Here is a 7400-nt window from a genome sequence, read left to right as displayed (position 1 = left end):
ATATTTTTCACATAATGATCATCGAGGGTTTTAGGAGGTTCCCCATCTCCATGAGCAGCAAGTACACCTAATTTTTTTGGTATTTCATGTTCCATATCCATAACTAAAGATAGAGAACAACTTAGAACAGCAAATAAAAATTACTTAGTGATAAAGCAAACAAGCACACACGAGAATATTCACCCCACGCTATTGCTCCCCAGCAACGGCGCCAGAAAAAGGCCTTGATAACCCACAAGTATAGGGGATCAATTGTAGCCTCTTTCGATAAGTAAGAGTGTCGAACCCAACGAGGAGCTAAAGGTAGAACAAATATTCCCTCAAGTTCTATCGACCACCGATACAACTCTGCGCACGCTTGACGTTCACTTTACCTAAAACAAGTATAAAACTAGAAGTACTTTGTAGGTGTTGTTGGATAGGTTTGCAAGAATATAAAGAGCACGTAAATAAGAACTAGGGGCTTTTTAGATAAAGACACAAAAAAGTAAATATAGCGAGTGTGGAAAAGTGGTGGTAGGAGTTGCGAAATTGTCCCTAAGCAATTGACTACTTTACTAGACCGATAGCAAGTTTTATGTGGGAGAGACCACTGCTAGCATGTCATCCCTTACTTGAAATTCTATGCACTTATGATTGGAACTATTAGCAAGCATCCGCAACTACTAACGTTCATTAAGGTAAAACCCAACCATAGCATTAAGATATATTGGTCCCCCTTCAATCCCGTATGCATCAATTTGTATGCTAGGTTGAAGCTTCTGCCACTCTTGCCCTCCAATACATAGTCCTATCAACATACAACTAACCCTATGGTGTAATTCACGCGCGCGCTCATATGATGGGCACCAAAGGACAACAACATAACCACAAGCAAATTAAATCAATCATAGCAATTCATCAACCACCGATAGGACAACGAAAATCTACTCAGACATCATAGAATGGCAACACATCATTGGATAATAATATGAAGCATAAAGCACCATGTTCAAGTAGAGGGTACAGTGGGTTGCGGGAGAGTGGACCGCTGTAGATAGAGGGGGGAAGGTGATGGAGATGTTGGTGAAGATGGCGGAGGTGTTGGTGAAGATCGCGGTGATGATGATGGCCCCCGACGGTGTTCTGGTGCCACCGGAAGCGAGGGGGAGGGAGCCCCCTTCTTCTTCTTCTTCTTCTTCTTCTTCCTTGACCTCCTCCCTAGATGGGAGAAGGGTTTCCCCTCTGTTCCTTGGTCTCCATGGTGTGGGAGGGGCGAGAGCCCCTCCGAGATTGGATCTGTCTCTCTGTCTCTCTCTGTTTCTGCGTTCTGGTATTCTGCCCTTTCACCGTTTCGTATATATATGGAGATCCGTAACTCCGATTGGACTGAAATCTTCGCCGTGATTTTTTCCTAAAAATTAGCTTTCTTGCGGCCGAAGAAGGGCATCAACCGCCTTACGGGGGGGCCACGAGGGTCAGAGGCGCGCCCAGGGGGTGGGGCGCCCCCTGCCTCGTGCCCCCCTCGGGCACCGTCTCGCGTTGGTTCTTCTTCCCATATTCTTGAAATATTCCAAAAAATATTCTTCGTCCGTTTTTATCCCGTTTTGGACTCCGTTTGATATGGGGTTTCTGCGAAACATAAAACATGCAATAAACAGGAACTGACACTGGGCACTGGATCAATAAGTTAGTCCCAAAAATAGTATAAAAAGTTGCCAAAAGTATATGAAAGTTGTATAATATTGGCATGGAACAATAAAAAATTATAGATACGACGGAGACGTATCAAGGACCCGGTGGGCACCGGCCTGGTGAAGGTGGCGCGCTGTGTGCTGAACCAGCATAAAATTGTCGTAGATGCAGCGCCCGGCGATGAAAGCACTCTGGTTGACCGAAACAAGCTCCCCAAGCCGAGGGGCGAGCCTCAGGGCGAGAACTTTGGCAACGAGCTTGGCAACTAGATGAATCAGGCTAATCGGCCGGTATTCGGACAGAGAAGAGGCGTCGGGGCGCTTCGCGAGGAGGGTGATGAAGGCTTCATTCAGGCAATGGAAACTGCGACCATTCATATGATAGAGCTTATCAAACGCCTCCATGAAGTCGCCCTTGACCGTGTCCCAGCAGTGCCGGAGGAACTCCGCCGAGAAGCCATCTGGGCCCGGCGCCTTGCCGGTAGGCAGCAGTTTAATGGCCCACCAGACCTCGTCCTCGGAGGGGCAGTCTAATGCCGAGAGGTCGAAATGCCTGGGATCGATTGAGTTGAGACGGAGGGAGAAGACGCGCGCGTCGGCGGTCCCCAAGATGGCCGAAAAATGCTCGTACACGGCCCGAGAGAGGTCGCAGGCCCCGGAGATGACCTCATCGCCACAACGGAGTGAGAGGATCCTGTTCTTTTGCTTGCGCTGCACGGCATGGATGCGCAAAAAGGCAGAGGAAGCCTCGCCGCTGCGGAGCCACGAGAGGCGGACGCGCTGACGTAGAATCGAGCGATCGAGGGACGCAAGGCCGAGATAGGCACACTTGAGGCGACGAAACCACAATTCTGCAGCGGAGAGAGGCCGGGAGTCTTGGGCAGCGTCGAAGCGCGCAATAAGCTCAGGGGCGACATGGAGTTGGAGGGAAATGCTCCCAATGGATCTAGCGCTGCAGGTGCCGAGCGGTGGAACGAAGCCGAAGGAAAATGCGCCTGAAGGGGTCCGGCTCCTGGGACTCCGCCGCCCAGCCATCAGCCACAACTTGCTGGAAGCCCTCCATTTTAGCTAGAATCTCTCGAAGTGAAACCGGCGCGGCCCAGAGAACTCGCGGTGCAATCCACCATGAGGGGGCAGTGGTCGGAGGTAGCCGAGGAAAGGCAACGAAGAAGACAGTGCGGGTTGGCCTCATTCCACGCAGGGGTGCAAATCACACGGTCAATCCGGACAAGCGTGGGGTTATCCCTCTCGTTGGACCAAGTATACCGGCGACCGTGGAGGTAGAGGTCACGCAGCTCCAAATCAGCCATGAACCGCCGGAAACGCCGAAGCATGCGCAAGTTAAGGTGTGGGTTGTTTTTGTCGGCGGCGGAAGCGATCATGTTAAAGTCGCCGCCAATGACCCAGGGACCAACGCAGTTAGCCCGCTCCTCTTGCAGATCAGCCAGGAATTGCATCTTCTCGGGGTCCCTTTGAGGCCCATAGACTCCGGTGAGCCACCAGTGCCGGTCTCCAGCGAGCGAAGAGATCACCGCCGTGATGTGGTGGGAACCATAGGAAGGGTTGGACACGGCAATCACGGAGCTACGCCAAGCCAGCAGAATGCCCCCACAGGTCTCGACCGCGGGGAGAAAGAAGAAGCCATCAAAGGAAGGCCCGAGCGCTTCGACCACAAGCGGCAACGTGACGAGGGCGAGCTTGGTCTCTTGGAGGCAGACGATGGAAGGCATGTCGGAGGCAACGACACTACGGACAGCGGTGCGCTTGGCTCCGGAGTTCAAGCCACACACATTCCAAAACATACGCTTGAGGTTTTGATCCATTACAAAAAGGGTTGAGTTCCGAGCGACGAAGAATATAGGGAGGGGGGCAGGTCTACGCAGCAACAATTGCGGACGGAGATGGCTGATGTAAAGCAAGCAGCATCTCCTCCGAGGGCACCTCCCAGCAAAGAATTCGGCAAATGCCTGGATCCTCGTTCGCTCGTGCAGATGCCTCCATCAGATTTTTGAGCTCTAGCCACAAACGGCAGATGTTACATGTGATTTTCTCAGTATATAAGCAATTTTATGTGTCATGGGCACCACCGTTGTTGTTGTTGCCGCATCCGCGGTACTAGTGCTTGACTTTGGAACAAGAGCATTCACGGCAACTTCATGTGCGTGCGTAATCTAGCGAGAAAATTTCACCACACAAAAAAACTATGCTCCTCTTCAATCATGACATCGAGAAGGCTTTTCACTCTATTGAATGGGATTTATCTGTTAGAGACATTGAATCATTATGGTTTTCCTGCCCGCTTTCGTGACTGGCTCTCGACATCCTCGAGAGTTTTGCTAAATGGTATTGCTGGCGATCCAATCAATCATGGTCGAGGTCTCAGGCAGGGAGACTTGCTATCACGTTATTTTTCGTGCTCGCCATCGACCCATTACACCAGATCCTCGGCAAAGCCACAACCCAAGGAAAGCTCCATCCCCTCCCCGGGAGGCACATGGGGATTCATGCCTCTCTTTATTCCAACTATATCGTTGTTTTTTGTGCCCCCGTCAAGGAGGGTGTTCAATTCCTTGCCACTATGTTTGCTTCCTTCGATTATTCCACCGGCCTCTCCACAAACTGCACAAAGAGTATTGTTGCCCCCATTAGATGTGCCAGTGTGGACCTCGATGATGTTCTTCAGTCCTTTCCAGCATGTCGGACCACCTTCCCTATTCGTTACCTTGATCTCCCCCTCGTGGTCAAAAGATTAAGGAGGATTCAACTACAACTCCTGGAAGACAAGGCCACTGGCAAATTAGTGCCTTGGAAAGACAAGCATGTTGCTATCTCAGGTCGCATGGCCTTGGTCGAGGCAGTTCTTACGGCGATGGCCATTTACCACATTACACCGCTTGACCTTTTGGTGGAGATTCTCAAGGCGATTGACAGGCTGCGATGTGCCTTTCTTTGGGCTGGAACTGGCAAGGTGACTGATGATGACCTACAAGTGCACAGGGTTGTTGTAGCACTTTCGTGATAAATGAAGTGTCGAACCCATAGGGAGCAAACAGGAAGGAATTACAAACCCTGCGACTGCTATCACCTACGTAGTTACGTACGCACCCAAACCGTAGTTTGAAACTAGCATATTACGATAGGTTGCTAGAAAGACAAATAAAAGGGTAGTGTTTATTTAAACTACAAATAAGAAATAAAAGGCAGAAAAATAAAGGGACTAAACTAAGGGAAACGGTGCTCGAGTAGTAAACGTTCTCGAGGGAATCAGAGTCATCACCACAAGTATGATGCTGACAACATATGGTAGACATGTCTCGCTAATTGTATCACTAATTCACTTGCATATGATCTCACGTGGGCGGAGGCAATAAAGTACGCATCCCCACACCGGTTATTGCGTACACTCATGCCACCACCGTGATTCACCACTCCGGTTATCACAATGATGATTAAGGGGAGTGAACTTCCCGTGGACACGACATTAAGTTCAGGGGTTCTCCACCAATCCCTATTGCAATGACCAGGGACAAAGGGAGAATAGGACTGTCACCACCTACCCTCCACAACCAGCCTGCTCACCAACATAAATCACCTCAAGTCCATAAGTGCCCAATGTTGTGTGGGCGCCCTTCACAACACCATGAGACAATCAACGCAATACATATAAAAGGAATGATGGGATCGCTTATTCAACATCAAAGTACTAATCATGCAAAGGGTTCATCAAATTCCTCAAGAACTAATACAACTACTCAAACATAGGAGAGTGAGAAGGCAAGTTACAAGCCGACACAAAGCCGGTGGAGGAGAGGAGCATGGCGGAGGTGATGATCGCAGCGGCACCGGCGGTGGAGATGGTGATGGTGGCGGCACCGGTGATGAAGACCGCACTGACCTTTTGGTGGAGGCATCCCCTCTCCCTTCTCTGGCTTGGCCCTTCTCTTCTCTATGGAGATGGTCTTGGAGATGCGATGGAGATGGATGACGGTTGCTTGATTGATGATGGAGGAGAGTGGAGGCACCTAGGATTTGAGGTGCTTACATGAATGCCTCCCGGTGTCTCAATTGTCATTCAAGGGCTCAAGATGAGCCTTATCCTCTCCCAATACCTTCATTATGAGCCAAGAATCCTGTGGGAACAATTGGAGACTGTCATGGACTTAAGACGGTAGATGCCCTAGCAAAAGGACTTAGGTGTGGAGCCATCGCAACTAGGTTAGCTTGAAGGGGTTTAAACGGGACAAAGGACACAGAGAGTTTACCCAGGTTTGACCCCTCTCAACGAGGTAAAAGCCTACTCCTGCTTTAGGTTGTATTGCTTGGGTTTCGATTACCAGGGAGCGAATATGCTTGACCTAGCTCTTGATTGATTGTTACTTGAGTTAACCCGCCGCCGGGTCACCCCTTTATATACACAGGTTGATGCCCGGCAGCTTATAGAGTCCCGGCCGGCTCATACACAACGTGTCCGGCTCGGTGACCAACTAAGCTTGCCTTACAATACAAGTTAAACATATGGCGGTTCATACCCATGGGCCTCAAGTCGCCCCGGGGTCTTGGGCCTTTAATAAGCTTGCTCTACGGACCGCCATCTTTATCATCCTCTTGGGCCTTCTCATCTTAAGCCGCCAGTGGCATGACCTGGCCCCTCCTGGGCGGGTCATACCCAGTAGTTATATCCCCAACATTAGGCCCCAGGTTGATTTGAACTTGTTCACATCAATCTTCAGTGCTTGACTTAGCAAAATCTTTCCATCGTCACCTTTATGATCTTGCTATAACGCGCCATGATGTCAGCTAACAGAATTGTGTTAACCAGCCATGACGTCATCTCGCATTAACTTTGCACGAGGCGCAGAACATCTCAGTACATCTTCACCTTTAATGGACCTTCCGAAAATTGAGGCATCTGTGCAGCCACATAATCATTTTTTGGCCTCCTCGATTCCCGCGCATGCCTTTTATCCATCTCCTTATAAATAGGGACAAGGGTCCTTTTTCATTTTTTCCTTGCATCCTCGTCTTTGTCTTCTTCCTCGCAACGCCCACGCGCACCCGAGCTCCGCCGTCGTTGTCCTTCGTCAACTGCCTCAACTCCGGCCGCGGCATCAACCTGAACGGACCAGAGCACGGCGGCGCCTCTCTGCTGTTCATCAGCACCTCCAGGTACTTGTCTTGACTCATATCAGATCCGCGTTTAGGGTTTCTATGTTCATCGAAGTTCTTCATTGTTCCTCCGCTTCCTCTCTTAGATTGCATAATCAGATCTGAACTTGGCACCAAAGTTGTGCGGCAATCGTTTTAGCATTCATTTTCAATAGCAGAAGATATCCCCTCTGTAACAGATCTCATCTGAGCACACGAGCTCTGCTGCTGCCGCCACCTTAGGTTTAGAATTTATTTTATTTTTTGAATTTCCGTAGATCCAAAATTATAGCACCAATCTGTGAAATATGTTTGTCATCACTTAGCAAATCCTCACTCATAGATCTGAAATATGGCAATTGTTTGGGCGGCTTAACTGATAAACCGTAACCCGCCATGTACCATTAGTCCCCTTTTAAGCCGCCAATATATATACCTGCATAACTCAGTATTATCTTCTGGCTTAACACATCGGCTCTTTATAGCACTTACTTTTGAATCAATGGCCGGCTTAACAGCATAATCTTAAACCGGCAATCTTTTCTTTTTAGACCCTCCTAAAAAATGACCAAGACCGTCACC

This window comes from Aegilops tauschii, chromosome 3 (genome assembly GCF_002575655.3).
Source record: "Aegilops tauschii subsp. strangulata cultivar AL8/78 chromosome 3, Aet v6.0, whole genome shotgun sequence".
In the NCBI taxonomy this organism is placed as follows: Eukaryota; Viridiplantae; Streptophyta; class Magnoliopsida; order Poales; family Poaceae; genus Aegilops; species Aegilops tauschii.
This window is presented reverse-complemented; position numbering follows the sequence as displayed.